Genomic DNA, 27,398 nt, shown 5'->3' on the forward strand with positions numbered 1-27,398 from the left:
ATGTCAGGAAGTGTTTTTAAAGAAAAACTGGAAAAGCGTGAAGTCCCTGATTCGATAATCGTGCAAGTAAGTTTATAGTAGACAACATCTTGTCCGTGAGTTTTCTCTGGTTACTCCCGTTTCCTCCCACATTTTCATTCTACATATTTTTTCATCATCATTCACTTGCTTTAATAATCGTATTCCTTAGCTTCACGAGTCTAATCGTTAGATGTTAAACTGAAAGATTTCATTTTTACTTTCATTTTTGTCACAACTACTTGACGAAGTTTTCTTAACCTCTACAGAAAATATGATAATATTGCCTTTAAAAGTGGGCTTCTTCTGTTCATTCACCAGAATATCTATGATCGCTGAAGGACAAATAGGAATCTCTTGTGCTCAATAAAATCAAATGTAACAAAACGTAACTCCCAATGTCGTGCACTGAAAAAGTTTTCTCCTCTAAGCTGCCGTTATTTCTACACGTTGTTGGGGCTGAATATTTTATAAAATATTCTTCATAATTATTATCATAAATCGAGGTTTTGCGTGTTGATCTCTTGGAGCGCGTGGGAGCATCTGATTGTGGCCTTTGCTACAAGAACTGCCTTCATAAAGAAAATTCTCGCTTCTTTGAGAAAGCTTACCGAAGCATTACTAAGTACACATGACAAAAAACCTAATGCTAAAAAATGTATTATATTACTTAGTTTCTACCTCGGGGTGGTTGATATTTCATCCCTCTTTCAATGTGCCAAGCAACCCCTCGTGATGATTCTTGGCAAAAAACCAACAAAAATTCAACCAAGTTAACAAAAAGCCAACGAAAACCCAACAAAAAATGAACGAAAAACCGACGAAACAGAAACACATTCCCCTTTCTCCGCTTTGAGCCGTGGTGTTCCTATATCCCTTGTGGCATTCTCACGTGTTCTTTCGTACACGAAACTGATTAATTTTTCATTGAATACGGTACAGCTGAAGAAGACCGTCTCTCAACTACCAAAGATGCAATGGACACACAAGAAGGTGTTGCTTGGTGTCGTTTTTCAGGAAATCACCTCCCACACCCCCGCTGTTATATTTTCGATGACACGCAATATGATGTGCTAGTGCTATTTGCTATATGTGTTCCATGCGTGAGACATTTCTACTATAACACAGTCACATTTACATTCTTGAATATTTTAAGCGGGGAAAAAAGAGACAAATCCTTCGAGTGTATGGAGAGTGGCGTACATTGACAGGGAAGATACCAAAACATTGTTTTCACTGTCAACCTCAGGTCTGGTATTATTTATATTTCAGAGTAACACATCTGAGTTAGAGAACTCTATTACAATCTTCCAGGTGTAACTTAATCCATATTGACTCTGGAGTTATTACTCAAATAATTAATTAATATTTCCCTGACCAGATTATATGTTTTTTATCATAATTAAAATAGTTCATAACAGTTTCAATAACTTAGTCTACTAGCAGTGGTGCTATTCAGCTGGTTCGCTACAACCGGTTGTTAAAATATTTCGAGTCCACACAACCTTTTGTTATATCCAGACATAACAGTAAATTTTATTGTTATACCCAGGAACAACTAAATTTTAGTTTAACTACATAGTTTTTAGAAATTCTTACAGCTACAGAGTTAAACATATGATCTCTCAGAACAAGGTCAAAGCTTTTATTTCTTAATCCCAAATGCTCAGATATGAAGAATGAGAACTGCAATTACATGAGTGTAATGGTGAGTGTTATTTATATTTGTCGATCCATTGCTGGATTAAGGCCATTCCAATACTTTTTGACAACCGTCTGCCTTGAATAACTCGTTCCCAAGATATTCACAGTGCTTCCTAATTTCGTCACGATACTTTGTATTAGGGTGTTGTGAATGTTTCTACTTGTCACTTGTGTATCCAGTAAAAAAAATCCTTTTGTCTAACTTCTATGGTTTGCTTCCTAAGAGAGTTATATCTAATCTATCCATCTACTCTCTCTCTCTCTCTCTCTCTCTCTCTATATATATATATATATATATATATATATATATATATATATATATATATATATATATATATATACAGAACCCTCAGTGGTAGAGCGTTTACCTCTCGTGCATGGGGTCGTCGGTTCGATCCCAACAAACGCTAAGTGAACTCTCTGGCGGACAAATACCGTGTTCGTGGGTTTTCTCGGGGTTCTGTGGTTTCCTCCCACTTTCTTCACTCCATTCATTTCTCATCATCACCGTCTCCTTTAACCTAGCCGGCATAACCGTGGGACATAAAACTTAAAGTTTTCATTTTGATATATACAGAACCTGTTGTTAAACAATTAGAATAACACCATTGTCTACTAGAGAAAAATGGGTACAACAAAAAGAAGATAAAGACAAGTAGAGGAAACTAAATAAAAAGAGAAAAAGAAGAGGAACAGAGAAAATGGCAAGAAACGGGGAGCATTGAAGAAAAGATAGAGATACTGAAGACCTTATTAAGAAAAGGTAGTGTGAAGACATACAAAAAAGAAGGACGTAGAATTGTAGAAGTGGTTAAGAAAATCAAAAATAAGAAGAGACACATAAATAAAGAAGATGAAGGAGTAGTGAGTGAAGTGAAGTGTAAAAATTGTAATATAACATACATTGGAGAAACAGAGAAAAAGCTTAAAGAAAGAGTAAAACAACATAAGAACGACGTGAGACTTAAAAGAGAGAATAACGGCATATATAAACATGTCAAAGAAACAGAACATGATATAGATTGGGAAGGGATTCAAGATCTAGAAAAAGAGAATAGAACAATAATAAGAAAATGAAAAGAAGCACAGAGGATTAAGGGAGAACGAAGTGAAAGATTAATGAACAGGACAAATGGACTTCAAATACATGAGTTATAGGATAGATTGGTAGAACGAATGGAAGGATAAAAATCAAAAATATGAAAAATTATTAAGAAAAGCAGTTAAAATAAAATTATATGAGAGAACATTGAATTTAGAAGAAACTTCAAACTTAACAGATAATTGGAATAATTTACTTAATAATAATAATAATAATAATAATAATAATAATAATAATAATAATAATAATAATAATAATAAAGAGAAAATGAAAATAATAATGATTATAAAAAACTATTCTGATAAAAGTTTTAAATGAAACAGTAAATTGTAACAATATTTGATTGCTACATATTAAATATGTAAGATTATAAAATTAAACAATTAAAATTACACAACAATAATATTTCAATGTTATGAAAATATTTCTGCCAGTTAACGTCTGATGAAGATATTGTTGAGTTATTGAAACTGTTACGACTTATTTTAATTTTAATAAGTCAGACAGAAAAGTGTTAATTGCAAGTTTAACATATACTATATTAATGACCTTTAATATATGATATTTGGAAACAAATTGTAAATAGAAAATTACTTTTCAGAAAGGGGGGGGGAGGATAAGGACGTCATATAAACTCTTGGATACAAGCATGTTTACCTGTTGGTTTGGGTGGTCTTGGTATTCGACGAGCTGTGGATATGGCGATTCCTACATTCTTAGCGTCATACCACGGATCTCTGCGTTTAATCAAAGCTCTCCTTCCACAGGGTTATTGTTTGGACCCAGATGGTTCAGTTCAAGAAGGTTCTAATAAGTGGGCAAACTTAGCAGATACAAGCCTTCCGGAGATTAACAAAAAGTGTTATCAGTCATCTTGGTATACACCAATTGCATGTCAATTACATAATCATTTGTTACAATCTGTTCTTGTTCCAGAAGATAAATCCAGGCTTCTTGCTGCCTCGTCTCCCGAAGCGGGTGCATGGTTGATGGCGATACCTTCTCCGCCTTTAGGCCTTCATTTGTCAAATGAAAGCTTTCGAATTGCTGCAGCCTTACGTTTAGGCTTAGCAGTTTGTGAGCCTCATTGCTGTCCAGCTTGTGGGGATGAGGTTAACCAACGTGGCCTGCATGGCCTTTCATGCATGAAGAGCGCTGGTAGATTCGCCCGACATTCCGTAGTAAATGATATAATACTACGAGCCCTCAACACAGCTGAATTTCCTTCAGTACGGGAACCTTCTGGTTGCTGTCGTTCGGATGGAAAGCGACCGGATGGGATGACACTGATTCCATGGATGAGAGGTAAATGTTTATTGTGGGACTTCACATGCGCTGATACATACGCTCATTCAAGTCTCCCTCTGTCAGTAATGAACGCTGGAGCTGTTGCTAATCGCAGAGAAGCTGAAAAGCAAAGAAAATACAACAACCTTCTCGAAAAGTTTGTTTTCACTCCAATCGCTATTGAAACAAGTGGTGCTTGGGGTGCAAGAAGTCTATAATTCATTAGGGAGGTAGGAAGACGCATTTCTTGTGTTTCCGGCGAAGTTCGCTCCACATCCTATCTAATACAGCGCATATCCGTTTCTATCCAACGTGGTAACGTCTCGTCGGTCCTTGGCACTTTACCACCTGGCAAGGAACTGGATGAGGTGTTTATACTCTGAGAAGAATTGTCTTTGTAGAAGAACGTAATCAGAATCTAATTGCTTGATATTGTAAAGATTTTAAATATATTTCAGATGACAGGAAAAGGTTTTGTAGCTGCTGGTGCTAAACGTAATTTCCTGTTGGTTGGTTTAAAGTGTTAATTATTTAAATTTTCCAGGATAAAAATTCAATCTAGCTCGAAATTAGTAGATTGAGAGTCCTGAAAAAGTAATGAAATTAAGCTTCTAGTTTAACATTCTATGGTTAAGCTAAAAAACACAAATCAATAACGAAAGTTAGGTTTATAAAATTATCAACGGAATGAGAAATAGATGGGGAACAGGTAAACCTTGAGAAAACACACGGACACGATGTTGTTTACCGAAAACTTACCTAGTTTGGGTTCGAACCAGGGATCCCTGCCATTCGTAGTAAGCGCCCTGTCATTCATCTACGGAGTGTTAAATTCAAAAGTATTCACAGTCTTCAATATATAGGGTCCAGGCCGGTTTTTCTCTTACTTTTCTTCGAATAGTGCGATCGCCGAAGGATAACATCCCATAGCCATAGCCATAGCTGCCGAAAGCCCAAAAATGTAATTCCTAATTCATAATTCTTGAATGCATGCCGCGTTGTCATTTCTGGGTTTATATATAAGACTATCTTTTGTCTAGCTGGGGTCCCCGCCCTCAGACCCCCGCGTTTGCTCGGCCTACAGCCTCGCACCTCTTAAATACACAATTGTGCCACATTTCAAGTTTCTTTCCCTATTTCAACTATCTAAAAGATAAGATTTAGTACCACAAGAAAACATCCATTTAAATAGCATCGGAATTACTTCAATCCCCCTTTGGACCCCTTAAAAACTAAAAATAATCACTTTTGGCCATTTTCCTGTGGGTTAGTCCCAGAAGACTATAATCATGTGAAATTTCATCATTCTAACCCTGCCGGAAGTGCCTAAACATTTTGGGGTGTAGAGGATGTTCTATGCAAATAACATGAGAAAGTTTTTCAGTTCCCCATTAAACCACTCTAAATTTGGATTTTTTTTTATTTCTGGTGATTTATTTAGGTATCACTAACAAAAACTTACAAGCATGCCGAAATTCAAGTTTTTATTCCGATTCCAAGTACCTAAAATATGACACTCTAGGTCCAAAAAAAGACCCATTTAAATAACATGGGGAATTTCTTTATCCCACCTTTAAACCCCGTAAAAATTAAAAATATTCATTTTTGGCAATTTTTCTGTCAGTTAGTCTCGGAAAGTCACGATTATGTGAAATTTCAACCTTCCATGTCAACCTGGAGTATCCCTTTAATGTATGTCAGTTCATGTAGTTTTATATATAATTGGGGTTATCCAACTTTTTCATACAATTAACTCTCCAGTTACCTCAGAATAAGGGATCAGGACCGACAAATACACATATGGTGGCCATCCAATCCGGAATCATATATGTAAAAGGCACGCGTGACTCTCGTTTGGAAGTAAGAAAGACTAAAACAAATAAAAGTGAAATTGTGTTACCTTGAATCTAGTTTCTTTTATAGCACGGTTTGTTCTGCCATTTTGCATAAATATAACATCCAAACTTTTGCTCAATTAGGCTGACTTTTGTGATAACGTTCGTAAACGAATGTTGACACAAAGACACGCACTTTTCAAATCTTAGTCTGTAATTAGCTAATTAGAGATTTTTCTTACGTTATAAGAAACCTTTTTTTTTTTTTTTTTTTTTACATTGAAACACGCAAGTTTTAGTGTTGGACCGCTATATCCCTGAAAGAAGACAGTGCATCCATTGTAATAAGAGCACGATCTTATGGATTACGGTTTCAGATGTCCTTAATTTTGAAAGAATTTCCAATATTTATAATAAATATTCGCGTATAAGTTATCCCAGATTGCCGCATTGAACCATTATTCTGTGCGCTTCTTTTTTCCCCGTTTAACTCATTGCGTGCTTTGCTAATTCATTGAGCGTCTAGCTTTAACCAACAGTATGCATATCCACAGTTCTAAATGCGTGTTTGTTGATCGTTAGGAGTAATGAATGAGGCGTGAAGCTTTGTGACTCCCAAGATATCACTAACACAAAACCTGCCCCCGCGCAACCCAACCCCTACTTCGTGATTAACACGGCTTACTGAAATGAATAAGCCAATCACGTTACAGAGAAAAGCATCATTTCAGAAATGTAAATTTTTGAAAGGAAAACACTTCTTTTTTTTTTTCTTTTTATTACCTTGAGCCGAACTTTCTTATTTTGAAGCATGTTCCGAAAAGTAATATATTATCGTAGCTTCTTTCTGCGAGATATATCCAAACAAGAAAATTATTCTTTTGACCTTGATAAGAATCTTCCTCATGAATATTCAGAATATGTGTTACATTTCTAATGCTGATAGTGTTATAATAAATCGTTTTTCGGATGATTTAAGACGTTTCTGTTTATTTTAAATCAAGCGCTTTGTTACTGATTAAGACTTTAGATGTTACTTAAGACATTATGAACTTCCATAATTACTTAGATAGACATTCTCTCTTCATGCAATGACAGTGTTATCAACAGTGTCAATTAATATACAAATTGTTGTTAATAAGTGAATAATTTTAATATTATGAATACTAAGAATCATCTGCGTATTTAGGATCTTGTTTCAGGGGGGATGTACACAAGTGAATAAGCATTTATATTGTTCCTAAACACATAAGGGCGTCACTGGGGAAGCAGGGGGAATGACAATTGCCTACCTGAGTTTGATAATTAAATATTTTTTTAATCGATTGTCTACTTATACTAGGAAAAAAGTGAAACTCGTATGTCGGTGGAGGATTACCTCCCATTCCAGGCAAATCTGATATGACGCTCCTACAAACACATGTTGAATACTTATAAATTTAATTTCAACTTAATTGATTTTATTTTAGAAAAAATGGAAATATTCACTTTTGTCTGTGCACTTTTTTACTTCAAAGAAAATATTAAGAAAAGATGAAGCTGATACTGATTGCAGTTTTAATGGCAAGAATTACAGATTGGTGAATCATATGATATGATACACACAAAAATTTAGCAGTAAATCTAACCTTTTATTCTATTCATAGAATTTAAAGGAAGCATCCTCTTGGCCTACCTAATTTTCCGGGCTACTTATCCCCCTCTTGATTTACTTTAATTCTAACATTTACCTTTCTTTATAACTAAACTATGTAAATATTCCTTTGCTATAATAACTAAACTCCCGTTATGTTTATACCCGTGCAAATTGGTGTTGAACATCAGTTTCGTTTTATCAGCTCCTCTTAGTTTTGGTGTTACTGACGACGGCCAACTTGAATCACAACTAACAACGGTCGAAGGTATGATAGGAGAAACGAAAGATAGTAACAACTAAGAGAAAAGTAACAGAAGAGTAGAATGGATGAAAGAAAGAAAAGAGAACGCAGTTCTTACATGGAATGAAATTTGACAAATACAGCATTATTTCTGAACGAAGAGCATAAGAAAATGGAAAGTCAATGAAATTCTTAGAAATGGTAAGAAGGATTATTGTTGTATCTGGAATGCGAAAAATTAACTAATTTATTATTGGGGGGCTTGAACCCGATAGCTTCCTAAATACACTACTGCTAACAACATTTTTCTTATACGTATAGTTCTGTTTTGTTCCTACGTCCTAGTCAAAGTATCCATCTTTATTTTGAACAAAAAATTTTCATCTTTCGTTTCAGGTGAATGCACTCTGAAATAAACCGACACAATGAAAGTAAAGTTTTCAATGTTGTTTTGGGTTCAGGAACTGAGATGAATTGCTTTCTCTTAAGTGTCACAAAATAATAAAATAGAAGGGGCCAGATTTGAGCTGTATGATGAGCGAGGTATGATTGCTCATCCAAGTTCAGTTATTTTTGGCCTGTTTGAAATGGCCAATGTAAAGTTTCGCATTGTTGTGGTGTACTGTAGACTTTCTGTACATTTCTTCCTTGTTAGGCTTCCAAACTATCCTATGCATAAGTGTCGGAAGTCTTTTAGAACAGCTTTGTCCATTCGTACGTCTGTTGACACGTATCACAGTAAAAATGGTGACAGATATTGAGATGCTGTTATTCGAAATTGATTTGGCCTTCCAAGGATACGTTCCACCTCCTCCGTTAACTCTCTATTCAAACCGGAAGTACTTCAAATTAGCCATTTCCGATTTCAACGTTTATCGCCATAGAACGAAAACAGAAACAGATAGGAAGAGGTGTATTATTTAAAATGAATCAGTTCCTCAAGGTAACGTAACATGATTATTCAGAACACTTTACTGAAACCGAAAGCGGTGTGAATTTACTATTAATTCCGGCTTTAATGCTGAATTTTAAGGGGAGCGCGGTAGCTCAGTGGTAGAGAGTTCACCTCCGGTGCTTGGGGTCCCTGGTTCGATCGCAGCACTCGCCGTGTGGACCTTGTGGTGGACAAACACCGTGCTCGTGGGTTTTCTCAGGTTTGTCTCGTTTCCTTCCACTTTCTTCATTCCACCATTTCATTCATTTCTCATCATCACCGTCTCCTTTAGCCTAACCGGCATAACCGTGGGACGTATAACTCACAGATTACACTTCATTTTTTAAAAAAAAATTTAGGGAGCGAAAATGGTGTAAGAAATATCAAGCTGCAGCTTTTTGCAATAAATTTAGCGTCCCAAGAGTATGTCTCACATTTTCCGTTCCCCTTTATTCTAATCGGAAGTTGTTCAAATTAACCATTTCCGGTCTCAACATTAATCGCGATAAACCAAAAACGGTAACAGATACCGACAAGGGGTTTTCTGCAATTATTCAAGGTTTGAAAACAGCATATAACTACAATTTGCAACACTTAAGAGTCTTCATCCCGACGAAATTAAAATACCGCTAATTTTACAGTACTTATGTGATATCTTCAAATAGATAAAAGATAATCGAAATGTGGAACAAGAGCGCCCTAGACAATATTATTTTACATGAGAAACCGTTATCACGACTCACTTATCTGCTTTCGATTTCGAGCCATTTTGAAAATCGGCATTTATTTTCGCGTTTCTAAACAGCTGAAAACGGAAAGCCGCTAGGTGAGTTGTGATAACAGTACCTCACGCAAAATAATATTGTCTAGGGCGCTGTTGTTCCATATTTCAATTATCTTTTATCTATTTAAAGATATCACATAATTACTGTAAAATTAGCGGTATTTTAATTTCGCCGGGATGAAGACTCTTAAAGAAAACATAAACTGGTTGAAATTAACTAGTACTCCCTGCTTCAATACCGATTTCCGTAGAACAAAATTGGTAAGAGATATCGAGATACAGACTTTTTGCAGTCGATTCAGTTTTCTAAGACGAGAAAACTCGAAGACTGCATTCATGTGAGTTAATCCGGATGTAACATTCTGTGTTTCTTAATCAAGTTTTTATTGAAAGTTTATCGAAAGAAAGGTGGAGAAATGCAGTTAATATAGTTCAAATTACAAAAGTAGATCGGAAATTCAGATGTACAGAAGCATATATATATACACAATTTTAGAGAGTATAAACTAAATTAAAGAATAATAGAATAATATGAAAATATTTTTACAAAATAAAAAAGAAAAGAAAGACAGAAAAACCAGTGGAGAATGCTCCAAAAGCATTACCAGAACGAACTTAAAAAGAATGGAGAGATGGAGCGGGAAGGATAACTGTCATTGTTCCTACATGTAAAAGTAAAGCTTATTATCCGCACCTTATTCTGTTTCACTCAAAAATTAAAATATCATTTCTCTGTGACTTACCGTTCCCGAGATACTGCTCCTTAAATCTCCCAAAATTCGAACTTTTTTATTCAACATCTGGGGAACGGTAGCCAGTACCTTTTGGTAGGAAAATGTTCACTATCCTCTTAGGTATTGATCAACACCAACATCATATCATCTCTCTATAATTTATGGTTTCTGAGATATGGCTCCTTAAATCTCCAGAAATCGGCAGTTTTTGTCCAAAATCTCGGGAACAGTAAGAGTAACGTAAAAGAAATTCGTTATTCAAAGAGGTATATTATGCAAGTATACGGAATACATACGTTTACTACGGAAAATCTGTACGTAGCAAATATTATCCATATGCTATATACGTACTGTTCTGTTTCCCGCTTAAATGTTATATCATGTCGCTGCAGGATGTCTGACATCTATCATTCTTCCTTATATTACACACATGTACGTATGTTGTATATGGCAGCTATATGTTATATACGTCCATTTGTATGTGAGATCCTTACCGCTTATATACAATTCTTTCTCTCATACGGAAAGTACATATAGATGGAACACTTATATGAAAGTACGTATAAAACATACGTTTTCCGTTATACATTTGCTTCAGAATGTTACATGTTACGTTAAGTCCAAAAACTACAGCATTTACGCATGTAACCTACGTTTCTACATAAGCCACATACTTTGTTTTGTCTGGGTACTGATAATGAAATAAAACACTGCAATGTTAGCTCAAAATACGTATATGTTCTACGTTGATTTCAAGCACCAATTAGGTAAAAAAAAAAAAATGTCTCCGTTTTGAAATCTGCATTCTAAATCAGAAATGCTCTCAAATAATCATTCTGCATATGTTTGTAAATAGTTTGCTTTCATTTCTTATATTATCTTTTTGTTTCTTTTCCCTTCGTCCCCTTGAAACAGTGAAGCGGAACTAATGCGATGAGAAATGATGGCGACTTTTTTTCTATCCTAATGAATATACTGTCCCGCTGACCTCGCCCTCATTCATTTTCTATGGGAGCTGTTTCTGAATTGAATTCATCATCAACGCCATCTCGCGGCTAATTCCGTTGAAGTCATTGATGCGCAAGAATGAGATAGAAGGTTCAAGATTGAAGATTGTCTCTTCTTTTTTCTGTCCCCCTGTTATCGGCTAAAGAACTAAATACTACGGAGTCTTTGCCAAATATGAAGACGACATTCCGAAACAATCTGAGAGAAGCAATTATTTCATAATATTCTCTAGTAATTTACAGGTCCTAAATACTTTAAAGCAACTTAAATGAAGTTTATTTTGTTTGTACCTTTCTTGCAGAAATATAACCAAAACTTCATTTTCTTTTCTTTCTCAAGGAAATGATTTAATTCACTCCTGTGGACATGAGCATCTCATGAATACTGGTAAGACACTGTGTTAAGAGGATCATCTATCCTTCAGGATACGAAGGATAGTTCTAAATCCTTTCTACAACCTACAAAAGTGTCCAAAGACAAGACATACGAGGTGTGGTCAAAAAAGAAATCAAACTTTTGTAAACACATCCTTATTGTTCATTGTGTAGCATTCGATGCACTGTCCTCAAAATAATCCCCTCTACTGACAATGCACCGTTCCCAACGTTTCTGCCATTTTGGGAACGCCTCCTGGAACGCACTTTGTGGGATGGTGGAAAGGTGTCTTGTCACTTTGTCCTGAATCTCCTCTATGCTTTGGAAATGACGTCCTTTCAAAATGGTTTTATGTTTAGGAAAGGAAAAAATGAAGCTTTCATTGCCATTGATAATGGCAAGCGATTTCGGACTGATTTTTAACACGGTTCTGTTTCTGATCGTCACAAATTGAACAAACGCGGCACAAATTTAGCACGAACACATTCTTCAATATCGTATTTTCCTGAATCCCCTCCATGGATAAAAACGACGTCGTCTCAAAGTGATTTTAAGCTTGAAAAATAGGATTAAGTATGCTGGCGCTAGGTCCGGAGAATAGGGTGGATGGGGTACAACGAGAGACTAATATTTTTTCTTTCAGATAACTGCGGATGAGGAACGAAGTATGAATAGGCGCATTGACACGATGCATCACGCAAGTCTGATTATTCCATAGTTCAGACGTCTTCCTGCTCATAACATCCCTCTACCACTCTAGAATGTCCAGGTACAGTCAGCGACAAAAATTCTTTTCCTTTGATTAAATTAGTTTCGTAAATAACTTCAAAATAGAAGTACAATGTGGGTACAGTTTTCAGTAAATTAACCAGTCGAGAATGTACCAAGATCATTGCCAAAACGAACTTATAAAGAATGGACATATGGAGCTTGAAGAATAACTGTCATTGTTCCTAGATGTAAAAGTAAATAATTTTATCCGCACCTTCTTCTCTTACTCGCAAAAAAATAGCAAAATATTATCTATCTATAACTTATGTCGAGTTCTCGAGATATGACTGCTTAAATATCTAGATATTCGAACTTTTTTGGCCAATATCTGAAAAACGGCGGCCAGTTGACCAGTAGACAGTTAATCGGTGGCCACCGGTTACTATTTGGTATCAACATATTCACCATCCTCTTAGGTATTGATCAACACCAATATGATCTCTCTATAACTTACGGTTCCTGAGATTTGGCTCCTTAAGTAATATTTTGGCCAATATCACGGGAGCGATAAGTCATAGAGAGATTAAATAGGTGTTAATCAATCCCTAATACAATGTTAAACATTTTGGTATCAATATTAATTGATGGCCACTGACCGATTGGCCATTGGCCAAAACTGTGCCCAGTTGGACAGTGGCCACCGGTTACTATTTGGTACCAAAATATGTATCATCCTTTTAGATATTGATCAACACCCATATGATCTCTCTATGACTTACGGCTCCCGAGATATGGCTCCTTAAATCTCTGGCAGTCGACCATTTTTTTTTTTTTTTACCAATATCTCGGGAACGGTAAGAGTGACGCGAAAACTGTAATCTCTTTCTCTGATAGTTTTTAATGCTCTATCAAATGCAGGGTACAAATTTGAAAAACAAAATCACAAATAAGAGACAGACAGACACACAGATATAGAGAATTCAGTAACAAACTCTTTAAGTTCGTTAAAAATAATGTAATTTCTTGTACGTTCCAGCCGTATCTCCGTTATTCCTAAAATAAATTTTACCAAGCAAAAAGGACTTTTGTTGCTGACTCTATAACTGATGATGTGATACAAATTAATGAGGAAAAATGCCTTTCTAATTTAAAAAAATCACCTTGATCTTTGACCAACTTATGCACGCTTTCTTTGGACGAGGAGACCCTGAATGAATCAAAAATCTATTGAAATGTCTCTGAAAATGTTTTGCCAAATATGTAGCAAAATTTTACACTCTCACGTTCTTCTTCAAGCTCTTTAGTTGTCACTGTGTCATAATTCCGACGAACCAGGGGCGGATCCAGGACTGACTTCTGGCGGTGGGGCTGTGAGGTGGTGGTTGTCATACTGCTACTTATAGCTACTTTTAAGAGCTTCAAACTCTGGGATGGTTTTTAGTTATATATAGAGTTAAACAAGAATTTTAGGAATGATCCAAAAATTGCATCAAAAGATTGCGATCTTGGCCAATAATTAGTTTTTGGATCAGGGAACACAAAGTTTTTGAACGACCCCTAAATCGATTTTACTTACTTTTTTACGGAATAAGCACATCATACTGCGTTAGTCGATAATTTGGGTTTGACTACACTATATGTAGTTCTCGAGATATGAGGCGCACAAGCAAATGTTTGATTGAATGAAATATATTGGAATTTTTGGATCAGGGGCCAAAGGATTTTTGAACGTCCCCTACATTGAGTTTTCATATTTTCACTAAATAAGCACATCATACTGAATAAATTGTTAGTTTTGGTTTAGATACACTATGTGTAGTTCTCAAAATATGGAGCGTACAAGAATATGTTTGATTAAATGAAATATATTGAATTTTTTGGATCAGGGTCTACAAAATTTTTAAACGGCCCTTAAATCGAGTTTCCATATTTTTATCGGAGTAAGCACATCATACTGAATATATTGTTTGTTTTGGTTTGACTACACTGCATGTAGTTCTCAAAATATAGAGCGTACAAGAAAATCTTTCATTAAATGAAATATATTGCATTTTTTGAATCAGGGGCTACAAAATTTTTGAACGACCCCTAAATCGAGTTTTCGTATTTTTTACAGAATAATCATATCATACTGAGTAAATTGTTAGTTTTTGGTTTGGGTACACTATATGTAGTTCTCGAGATATAAGGCCTAGAAGAAAATTTTTGCCTGAAATATATTGGATCTTTTGATCCAATAAGAAAGTTTCCTCTTCTTGAGGGGGAGCAATCGCCTCGATTGGTCCACTGGATCCGCCAGTGCGAAGAACTGTTTTATGCACGTGCTCACCTCAGCGGCTGTAGCTCGGCGATTAACGGTCATAGCAAAACGAGATAAATGGCAGTTTGTTGTCTGAACCTGCCGTTAGGCGCGCTACTACAGATGGAAAAGTTCCTGAATTTTGTAAAAGAAACTATAATTTTAAAATCAGTTTATATTAAAGAAAAACTAAATTGCTGAACGAGATATTTCTGAGGATCAGGCACGTAGCCAAGGGGAGGTCCGGGGAGTCCGGACTCCCCCCCTTTCGAGACCAGAAATTTGAAAAAATAAGGAAGGATGAAACAAAATGAAATGAGAAAATGAAGGATCAACGTTAAAAATATACTACGGGAAGCTTTTGGTTACTCTTTCTTGTGAGGAGATTTGTATTACTTGCAATACATGGTGGCGAGGTGAGGGAGATATTCTGGAAGAGTCAGGGAATTTGAAATTTCTAGAAAAGTTACGGAATTCTCAGAATTTCTGCTACTAGTCAGGGAGATTTCAAGCTTCCGAAAACCTAGTGCCGTTGAATAACAACGTGGACATTTTTTATCATAATTCTTCGTCATCGCATCCTTGCAGTATCAAACATGTTATTTCAAAATCAATTTTCTAGTGCTCCTTTAACCTGTCATTTAAAACAGACAGTAGTTAACGGAATAATAAAAACAAAAATTTATGTGGAAAGAAAGTTGTGTTAACATTTGATTCAACAGAGAAAGGAAAACAGATAGTGTAAAATATTTCACATTATTCAGTATGTACTTTTTATGATAGTGAATATGTACTTTTTATAATAGTTGAGGTCATAATGAAAGGAAAATCATTATATTTGAATAAACAGAGGAAGGACGTAAATATTGTATAATCTTTTTCAATACGCTTTTTTATTTTACTCGAGATTTCTTCGTAGTTTGTTATTAGAGTACTTACCAATATATCCTCACTTTATTGTCCAAACAATCCAATATATGTTGATAGTAAAGTAGTTTAGATTGATCAAGCTTCTGGGCCTTCAGAATTTCATGTCACCCCTTCCCCTCCCGTTACGAAATCCTGGCTAAACGAACCGATATATGTTCCAGTAAAATAGTTTAGAATGATCGAGCCCCTGGTGTGATGACCACAGTATTTCATGTCACGGACCGCCCCTTCCTTCACTAAATCCTGGCTACGTGCCTGTGAGGATTGACATCTTTAGGTTTAACAAAAAGCAGTATCCTTGCAGTTCTAATGTAAAAACGATAAAAATTAAGTTCTTCTTCCTTCAACTACATCTAACATACAATTTAAAGTAAATAGGACAATTATACCTCTGGTACAAGTGTTTCCTAATGCAATTTAGTGTTGTTAGCGGTTATATACCGGTATTTGAAAAAACTTTCAAGACGTTAAAAAGATTTTAAAAATTCAAAAATTTTAAATGTTCAAGATGATATGAATCAAATGAGTAATACCACATTATTGGTTTTGTTTAAGCCCGCTGCGTAAGCTGTATAACTTCTACAGACATATATTAGAAGTCTGCACGTTCCGGAATTTTGAGCCCGGGCCGTGAATTTACAATGTGAGGTCCTACCCGAGTCTGAAACATGTTTTAGCATTTAGGCCTGAGCCCGGACCGAGCTCATGTGATAATCAAATGAGCCCGAAAATAGCCTGAATTACAGAAACTTAATAATTAAGGCATTTTTTTTATTTACAGCAATTAAAGATTTAATTTTGCTGTTGTGCTTTAAAAGTTCTCCAGAAAGAAGGGTACAATATATATCGTTGTACAGTATATTTACAAAGTTAGGCCCGAAAAGGCCCGAGAAATATGATTGTATATTTAAAAATTTACGGCTTAAGCCCGCGGGCTCGACCCAAGCCAGTGCAGATCTCTAACATGTACATATACACACAAATAGCTACAACTGTGACTTATCTTGCAGCATAACGTAACTGCTAACAGATAGGGCTGGTATCATAGTATCAAATTCTACTAGTTTAAGTGAAAGTTGTTTAATTGATAAAGGACTGATGCATAAAAAATAGACCCAATCAACATGTTCCAAATAATAATCCCCATATACCATTAATGTGACTGATATGTAATAATTAGTAATTTCCATTTACTCTGCAACGTAACTGTTCGTAGAGCGATGCTAATAGTTTAAAGTGGATATACAACATTGCCGCATAACGAATTGTTTGGTTCTTTTATCGGCTGAAGGAGGTCTCGGAGTATCATTATATAGCATTTTCACTTAATTTTGACCTGAAGAAAAGCATTCTATTGTCCGTGGGCGCCATTCTTAGAACACCCGACATACAGTATATGTAAGAAATACATTGTTAACTAATGAATTGTATTTGCTGTTGTTTATGTACTCCTCAAGGTTACCCAATACTTGTAAACTAAATATTAAACATTTAAGTAAACAAACAATAAACGTTTCGTAACTGGGGAAAATGAAATCTTTAAGTTTTACGATCCACGGTTATGTCGGCTAGACTAAACAAGGCGGTGTTGATGAGAAATAAATGAAAATTGCATAATGAAAAAAGGGGAAGGAAAGGAGAGAGCCCCGAGAAAACCCATGAACACGGTATTTGTCGACCACCGAACTCATTAGGCTGGGATAGAAACAAGGACCCAATACACCAGAAGTGAACGCTCTATAACTGAGGCACTACGCCACCTCTTCGTAACTGGATATGGAATTAAATCACAAACTATGTAACAAAGCAACATAATTAGCAAACCAAAGAACTAAGAAAGAAAATAAAAATGTGATATATAGGAAACGTCAGAAAGAAGAAAGAACTGCAACTTGTTCCTTTCTGGGTTAATTATTCGTCCTATCACCTTCTTTTTCATATTTCTTATTTTTGTAATATTCCTGAAGACTGAGATAACTTAGAGAAAAGCGAAAAACACTCACGAAATTTCCTACTTTCGTGATAGATATTCACGCAACCACTTTTTATATTTACAATCAAATGCAGTTGAATAAAAACCCTTGTGAGTAGACTCAATATCAGCGATCCAGCATACACAATCATCTTGTCTTCCACTCTGAAATTCTTAAATACAGAACATGATAAGTGTATTAAGCAAATACAGTATACTATCTTAAACATATGCGTACATGTCTGTGACAAATGTCTCAGTCTACTTGAATGCATAATGTATGAACATACTAGAAGAGATGCTTCACTCTGTGCAGAACAAGCACTAACATATGTGCAACACGTGAATTTACACGGGGAGGCAAGTTTGGAGAGGAGGCAAAATCTGTCATAACTATATCGGTGTTAAAAAATCCTGTTCGAAATAGACTTTATGGTGATGGTAGTTAAATTTACTAAGCTGATCTTCTATTTGAATACCACATTCATAAATCATGTTTAGGTCGCATTCGTGTAAGCTCATATGGACAGTGCTAAAGCAAATGGTCAAAAAGTCGCAGCATGAGTTGCGTGATTGTTTTCAAATACAAGAACTCAATTCTCGAACAGTAGTGAATGCCTGTTCCATTTAGTTAGTTATCACAGTTTTGATATAAAAACTATTTTTGTCTTAGTCACAAACAAGTTCCTTATCATTGAAGGTGGGAACAACAATCTTTCAACAGATGGGCCCCCCCGTATCACAGCACAAAAAATTGAAATACACTATTCGAAAGCAAATCGTTTGTACTGTTCGTACCGAAAAAAGTTTTGTTTGTACCACGATAGTTTTCGAGAAAGAGGGGATGACATTTGGGGGAGCTATCTTGGCTCCAAGACAGCCATCCCGTTTCACAGCACAAAAAATTGATATACAGCATTCGAAAGCAAATCGTTTGTACTGTTCGTACCGAAAAAAAAATTGTTTGTACCATGATAGTTTTCAAGAAAGAGGGGATGACATTTTGGGGGCTATCAAATAGGCAAGATAGGTCCTATAATGTGTACTTTTTCCATGCCCATTAACCCGAGATTACTAACCCTATTTTTTTACCTCTTATTACTAACTATGCGTAAAACTGACGCATATATCCAAAAATGTGTTAAATATAAGGCAAAATGGAATAATAAAAAGATATTATTATTGACTGTGTTTTATTGCATTACAATACCAACATGAACAACTTACTATGAGATATGCATAATCAGTTTCTTTGATTTATGCTTTACACGATGTTGCCATACAAAATTATGTGCTAAGTATAAAAGCCAATTTAATTTTATGCTGATATCACGTACACAAAATTTTCTACGAAAAGAGAAATATTTGTCTTTCATTAAAATGAAGATTTTCAGACTGTCCACACATTATTATCAGTTTCACTCACTCTTCACGGTCATTTTAACAGTTTGGACAAAATTTCCTTTGATCCTCACCACTTGCATTTGCATTGGCTTCTTGCATTATGTACAGTATGTTGTAGTGAATCGTCGTTTCGAGTAATGACACAGAAAACAGTATTTGAGGTTTCCTTTTCCAGTGACTGGCTCGGCTTACTGTTCTTCTGTTATCCCCAAGAGCTTAGTTGTTCTAACTTTAAGTTCTCTGCTTATCAGCATAGGAATTATTCGTTTTTCCTCACTCATAGTCATTCCGTAATTTAAAAAATGAAAAATGGAAAGTCCTCATAATTATAGCATTCTTTTCAACTTATGTGTGGATGTTGCGCCTGTTTTACGCAGAAAGATTGACTATTAATCAAATACTTGCATAAACATTACGTATTATTTATAACCTCTTAGTACTAACCATGAGTAAACTATACGTACAACATATTTCTATAAATACTAACCATGCGTAAAATCGACGCACTAATTTATAAATAAGCACCTGTTGCAAGCTGTCCCGCTGCAAAAATGAACCATCACTTGCACGAACAGACAGCCAAATGAACGGAGGTAGCACTGCTAGTAGGTTAGTAAACTGTGACATCAGGGTGGGAAACAGCACTAAAATTTTAGTGACTATGCGTAAAATTTACGCAGTGTTAGTAATCTCGGGTTAATAAGTATTATGTGTTTATTCATGTGAATTTATGTGTATTTAGAATTCTGGTTGTGCATATCCAAATAAATAGAAAAGAATTTTTCGGAAATAGCTCAACGTTAAAATTGAATTGGCGAGTGTAGAAACAGTGTGAGTCCAAAATAAGCCATTTTCAGGTAAAGGCAAAAATAACACTAACGATGAAGAACTACAAGTTGTAATGAAGAGCAGTACAATTTGCAAGACCTCGCACGTTATAGCAGAATGCTATAATGTCGACTGTACATTGTGGCATTAACAAGCGAAAGTTCTTTCTTCAAATCTCTCAAAATACGTTTTGTGGACTAGTAGTGTTTTTACAGTCACCGATTCAATTAAATTTCTCTATTTCTGCTCTTTTCCGTAAATAAATACCGTATAAAGAATAACAAATTGTGTACAAATTCAGAAAGAAACTGGATTGACAGAAATAATCTTAAAGAAAAATGCAAAACGAAATGTTTACTCACCTAAACTGCGTCCTTCCACATTTCAGCTTTACACCAACTGAAGAAATCAATTGTTTATATATGTCACATTAGCGGCTCAAGAAGCTCGCCGCTTTCATAGACAAAAGCCGAAAGCAAGTATGCCATTGTTGAATAATACGGTATTTATTTTAGGAAAAGGGCAGATATAGAGAAAATTTAATTGAATCGGTGAGTGTAAAAACACTACTAGTCCACAAAACGTATTTTGAGAGATTTGAAGAAAGAACTTTCGTTTGTTAATGCCACAAATGTGCATTCGACATTATAGCATTCTGCTATAAGGTGCGAAGTCTTGCAAATTGTACTGCTCTTCGTTACAACTTGTAGTTCTACAACTTTAGTGCTATTTTTGCCTTTACCTGAAAATGGCTTATTTTAGACTCACAATGTTTTCCCACTCGCCGATTCAATTTTAACGTTGAGTTATTTCCGAAAAGTTATTTTTTATTTATTTGGATATGCACAACCAGAATTCTAAATACACATAAATTCAACTGAATAAACACATTATACTTATTAATGGGCATGGAAAAAGTACACATTACGGGGCCTATCTTGCCTATATGATAGCCCCCAAAATGTTATCCCCTCTTTCTCGAAAACTATCAGGGTACAAACAAAACTTTTTTTCGGTACGAACGGTACAAACGATTTGCTATTATTATTATTTCAGATTTCTCTCCTATGATCGTATTTAATTCTTTCACTATTTATACACTGGATTTTTCCTGTATATTTTTCTCATTTCCCGCACTAAAAGCACTAAGAACACTAAATTGACACTTACACCACATTCACCAAACCACAGTAGTCTACACCAATCCATACCGCATTCCTCTTGATAGTCCCTTGAGTCTTCGTTTATTGAATGGTTTCGTGGTTGCAAAAGATTTTTTTTCCAATAGCACAGGTTTGAGGTCCAGGGCACACTCAGAGTACTTAGTGTGGACCGTGGTCCGAGGTATCCTTCCACCTGTACCGATGTAGGGATCAATTAGCACACCGTAATTGAGCCATTCGCGAAGTCAAAGTTGTCTCCTATGGGGGCATAGTCACAGCCAATATGCACACAGTCACACTAGATGAACCCGCCACCCGAAGGAAAGACACACTTCCAAAAACACTCTAGTGCGACCGAAGTTCCGCTCCAAATCACCTATGCCAGGGGACGCACTAGCACAATCACACTCGTCCTCCCCGGCAGATACGGAGTTCCTGTATCTTCCACGAGACGTTCTGAGGTCTGTGGTCCAGAGGAGAAACAGGATTCCATTCGTCCTTCTACACTCATTCTGCTCTTGTTCTCCTTATCTGTCTTTCTCTATAGAATTGTTCTTTCTTTAGTTTCCAATAAAGGTCTGTTATTTTCTTAAGGATATTTTAATTTTTCTCACTTCTCATTATATCAGCTATCGTCTTCTGTCTTATGTCCATTCTTTCCTTAAATAACTCTTCGAGCAAGGGACACCAAAGTATATAATGCTCTGGTGTCCCCATTTCACCACATTCCCAAATTGAATTGTCTTTGGCCTGTATTTTTTGTAGGTAGGTTTCATATGGACCATGTTCCGTTAGAAAATGAATGAGTCCTGGGCCTGGGTCAAGAAACTTTATTTGTTCTCTGATTTCTACCGTTGCACAGTGGTCCAGATACCCCTAAAACCTGGCCAAAACCCTGAAAATGAAGTTTGTAGCAGATAGTCGAAACCTGTGTAGGTTGAAAGATAGAGGATCAATGTATTCAAACCAACGTGGAGTGAGGAGGATTTTACCCCCGGAATTTCGAGAAGGAGGTCTGAAGTGAGCGTTTGCTGACTGTGATAAAAAGTTGTTCTCATTATACGTCAGCATGCATAATCTTCAGGACTTGTAAGACCAGAATTACATTTTGAGAAAAAAATGTGTGTTCTTTTGTAAAGCTTTGTACATTCTTCTTGCCAGACATGATGTTAGATGTGGTTGATTTTTTGTGTAAATATGCCAGAAGACGGTAAAACCAGAGAAGTTTGCAATTTCATATATTTTGATGATTCCTTTCAGTTCTATTGAAGTTTTACCGCGATTCAAGCTGTTTCAAATTACGATTTCACTTTCAGACAGTAGCTCAATATGTTCTCTTACGGAGATAAAAAGCCAATTTTGCTCATTTTTGCCCGATTTTGTTACAAGTAGACAAGTTGCTAGTTGAGTGAGAATTATGTGTAAATCAGTGTGTATTGCTGTATACTTACTTAAATTATTCTTTCTTGCAGACGATGCCTTATCAAACTACGAGAAGAAGCCTTTTTCGTGTGATTCGGCATACAAAAGTCAGCAAGGACGGAAAAAGATGATGTTTGATTACATTTGTTGAATGCGAATTATCTACATTGTTAACGAAAAAAAGGAAGACTTCAACTGGTGTAGATATGTCACCAAATTTTCGACAAGCTACAGAAGTGTAACCGGAACTATAAACAGTTTGAGGATGAAAATTAGAAATGGCTAAATCATGAGATTGTTTTCGAAACTGACTTGCCTATGTGAGATAGGTAAATACCTTCAACATTTTTAGGCGAGAGATCGGAGACAACATTTGCAAGTAGCAGCACACGCTCAAAACGTAGGAAGACTGCAGATCTGCGTGCTTATGAAATTCCGAGAAGAAGACCATGAGAAGGCATATCGACAAAGGAATTGGAGGAGACACCAACTAGAGGAAAGAGGATATGACAAGCCTAGAAGATGGTCCAGAAACAACGTCCGACGCCAACTTACAATTCTGATTATGCATTGGCGTTATTATTGGAAGCCAATTAACTCGACATCAGTACCAGCTGTTACGAGACAGTACCAGGAATGCTGCAGCAAGATACACAATTAGAAGATTTCCCCCCTTAATAATTTTGTTGATGTTGTTTGCGGTAAAGGATATTTACTTTCTCTTACTGAAAACGGTAAGGTTTTTGAGCTTACAAAGAGAGGGGATAACTTTCGCATAAAGCAAATTTCTTGTTTCCATAGGTACCACCATGGTCGTACTCACGAGTGTAATCCATTCCGAATTGTGAAAATTGCATGTGCTTCATATACCAGTGTTGTCTTAACAGAAATTGGCCAAGTGTATTCATGGAAAAAATGAAATCTTTGAGTTTTACGTCCCACGGTTATGCCGGTTAGGCTAAAGAAGACGGTGATGATGAGTAATGAATGAAATGGTGGAATGAAGAAACTGGGAGGAAACGGGAGAACCCCGAGAAAACCAATGCATTCATGGATGTCGAGCCCATGGTTTCAGTCCATGTCTCCTAGAAATCGTTTAAACTTCGATTCTGGCCAAAGTTCGCTCAAAGTTTCTGGACTTGACCACAAATTCATTACAGACATTGCATGTGGTTCCAATCATTTTTTGGCATTGTCAATAGATGGTAGAGTATTCACATGAGGTTGTAACTTCGCTGGACAACTTGGTTTCACGGATAGCAGATTCGAAATTAACGCAAAGAAATTGTCTAATGAGTTACTGGGTCATGTTGTGGAAATAGCTACAGTACCGGATCTCGCTATGTCTGCAGCAAGATATACGAGGGATGAAGTGTTTGTTTGGGGTGAGCTGAAATAAGTGAAATGTGTATATACCCCCATGAAAACGTTTGTGCGCCAACTCAGAGACGTTTTCATTTCTAAAGTCTACAATCCTATCACATGGAAACCTTTAGAATTTTCTGTTGACGTTGAGGATAAGTAGTGTTTGTTTGATGATAAATCAAGCAGTGACTTGACTATTATAGAAAGTGTGAACTCACTTTCGAACATAAAAGTGTTCTAATACACAGATATGCTTACTTCAGAAGCATTTCCGAGGAGTGGTGGATCAAATAGAAAACGAATGATGTTGAGATAAAGCACAAACACTTCGCCTACGAAGCATGTACAGCATTTTTGTTCTATCTCTACACTGCGAAAGTTCGTGTCCAAGAAGATCATATGAAGGACTTGTTTCTTCTAGCTGACTTCCATTGTGAAACTGAACTTATGAAGCTGTGTGAAAAAGAATCAAAGCAATTTGTTGGTGTAAATAATGCGAACCGTTGGTATAATTGTACTCTTCAGTATGGGCTAAAAGATTTGGAAATGGTATGCCAAGGAGTAATTTCCATATACTTTTCTTGGAAATTCATCGGAAAAGAGTCTGGAAGAGCTTCAGTGAAGACACTCAGAGGAAACTTAAAGTATTAGGTTTTAATAATTTTGCAGTAGAACAAAACGCATTTGGTAAATTAATTACACTAACTGGTAATATTAAATAATTATAATTTCTACATATTCTTATGTCGTTTTGATATGCATTTTGAAACACGTTCTATGCCGGGATCATTTTAAAGAATATCTCTCCTTTAATATCATCCACCAATTTAAATAAAAGGCTTTTCTTCCCCTTCTATCTTATACATCATATTTCTTCACATGCCGAACGAAACTGCTTTTCTTAAAAAAAAAAAAAAAAAAAAGACAAAGAAGTCCTTCTTATCATACTTACCTAGTGGCAGGAAAGCTTTCGGCCGGTTGGCGCATGCTTGCCTTTTGACTTTCTTCACTTGCCCTTTAACTGCATGCTTTCATACAATCTGCCTTTCGATGTACTTGCAGGCGATACTTGATACCGTTTGCAGAGCGTCACAGCATCACTGGCCGTTTATTGGCCATTGACTTGCCTTGACCTGAAAAAAGCTTGCGTTAAAATAGAATGGAACACTGAATGCAAGGTTGCCCCCAAGTAACTTCGTTACTGGATTTCAGCTTCCGACATGCTTGCACGCTTTCCGGTCAAGCTGGATACAAGCTTAACCGACTTGCAATTCAAGCTTACAGCAAGCGGTTAGCAAGTGCTACTAGGGATTCATCTGCCTAGTCTTTCTCAATCTATTGCACATAGTTTTTTCTTCAGCTGGTTATATTTTTCCAATCTTCTCCATGCCCACATTTTGACTTCTTCCAATCTTTTCTCATCGTTCTTCCGCAATTTCTACCTTTTGTTTCATATAGTAACAGATTTCTTTCTCTCTAAGGCTTTTCATCTTTTCTGGTCTTGTTTCACCTGTTCTTGTTCTTTCCATTATATGTTTTTATTATTCATCATTATCATAGGTATTCCCGCAATATTGGCACGTCACTTACTGCAGCTCGGAAGCTTTAATGCTCCAGGATCTTCTGCTAACTTCTTCGTCTTCACGTACGATTTTTCTATTTTGATATCGTACATTAATTGTAGTCTCCTACACCTCCTCTCTCTCTTTTCTGCCACCATACCCCCTAAAACGTCCCTCATGATACAGTTCTCTCTTATTTAATGTCCCAACCAGTTTCTCTTCCTTTTTTGAATAATATCTAGAAATTTTCTTTTCTCTCCCACCATTTGTAACACCGTCTCATTCGTTTTCCGCTTATCCAAGTTAATTCTCTTCATTCTTTTCCACACCCACATTTTGAAAGCTTCCAGTCGTTTTTCATCATTTTTGCGTAATGTCCAAGTTTCTGACCCATACAGTACAGTACTACACAAGATGCATTTTATGAGTTTTCTCAAGGTCCCACAAAATAGCATTTTCTTGAAGGCTTCTTTTGCTATTCCTATCCTTGCTTTTGCTTCTCTTTCACAATTCTTATCATCAATAATAATACTACTCAGAGATCGAAAACTAGACACTAGTTCTAGTTTATCACCTCCTACTTCTATATTTGACAGCAACCGCTTAGTACCATCTAATACCGGAAACTAGTTTCTTGTAGTACTCTCTCCCACACACAGAGCCCGAAACGACTCAAAACGACACAAAAATGCACGTCTTCAAATTTGGACATACTTTAATGTGTACAAATGAATTGTCTTCTAATTGCAGACATAAGGAAATATGTCGATTTTTTGACATTACGAATATGTCCGCCATGAACATAAAAATGTGAGCAACTATAGTATGTCTACTACCTTGTTTTCATTAGTTTTGACGGATTATTATGTTATGTTTTGATCGTTGGGGCAATTATATCATTGTTTGAGATGATATAATTGTAAGTCAAAAATTTATACACATGCGCGGAAACGTGAGGCGGTTGTCGTTTGTCTCTTGTTATCAGTGTTACCAATGTAGTTCTTTGTTGCTTGATCTAGAAATTTTTAAGGATAGTTTTATCAAAAACAATTGGTTCATTTATCATTGTTACAATAGAAATTTGGCACCTTTTAAATGTTGTCTAGTGACTAAACTAGCATTATTTCCACTAAAATTAATATTTCTAGCGTCTTCTTGTAGTGTGTTTAGTGACAATATTATTCACATTGTTGGCATTGTGTTTAGTATCATTACGACATGTAGGTGTGCCCTATTACGGACAGGTTTGACATATATTTTTATGCCATATCAATGTCTTCGGGCTCTGTGTGCACCCAACTTCTGTAATTGATAGTTTTTTCATCCGTAATTGGTTTAATCTTCATCAGAATTTCTTCTCTTTCTTCAGCATATTTTTGTTGAGTTGATTTTAGTTTAGCGTCCCTTTCAGCAGCGAGGCTATATGAGACGTGGACCTACTGATTAACGTGGAATCCGAACCACATGAGCTCCCGCCGGGGATCGAACCCGGGTCTCCCACGCCAAAGGCGCGAACGCTAACCGCTTAGCCACGAGGAAGCTCTCAGCATATTTTTCTTACAAGCAGAGGGTACGATATCAGGACTCGAGTTGCGCAATATGAGTTTTATATCCTTAAAGAGCATCAAATAGTTAGTTAATTACCAAGTTATTAGCTGCAATCCGCCAAAAGAGTAAAAGTGATGGGACTTCAAAGTTAAATTGTTTGGATTATTCGATCTTTTCTGCTCTCCACATCAACTGTGTGGCTTGAATATGTTGTTTGAATCCCAATCTCACTTTCCCAAATACACAGGAGAGACGGGAAAAACGCTTTATTTCTTTCTTGTGTTTGCCATAGGCCTCAATATTACCTTTCAAGCCCCATCATTTTTCCCTATTAGCGGACTGCAGCTAATAACTTGGTAATTATCTAAGTATTTGATTCTCTTTAAGGATATATAACTGTTATTGCGCAACTCGAGCTCTAGTATCGTACCCTTTGCTTGTTAGTTTTTTTTTCAAACTTTTTAATATTGATTTATTTCTTGTTTCAGGTTCCGCTACAAAGAGTAAACCTTCTGGAAAGCTTGTGGGTTGCCTGA

General features: G+C 36.1%; 1 pseudogene; it reads left to right on the plus strand.

Moving 5' to 3' along the window:
• LOC145674239 (uncharacterized) lies at window positions 1-27,398 on the plus strand (annotated as a pseudogene).

The sequence above is a fragment of the Thermobia domestica genome, chromosome 17, assembly GCF_964235325.1.
Source record: "Thermobia domestica chromosome 17, izTheDome1.hap1.1, whole genome shotgun sequence".
In the NCBI taxonomy this organism is placed as follows: domain Eukaryota; kingdom Metazoa; phylum Arthropoda; class Insecta; order Zygentoma; family Lepismatidae; genus Thermobia; species Thermobia domestica.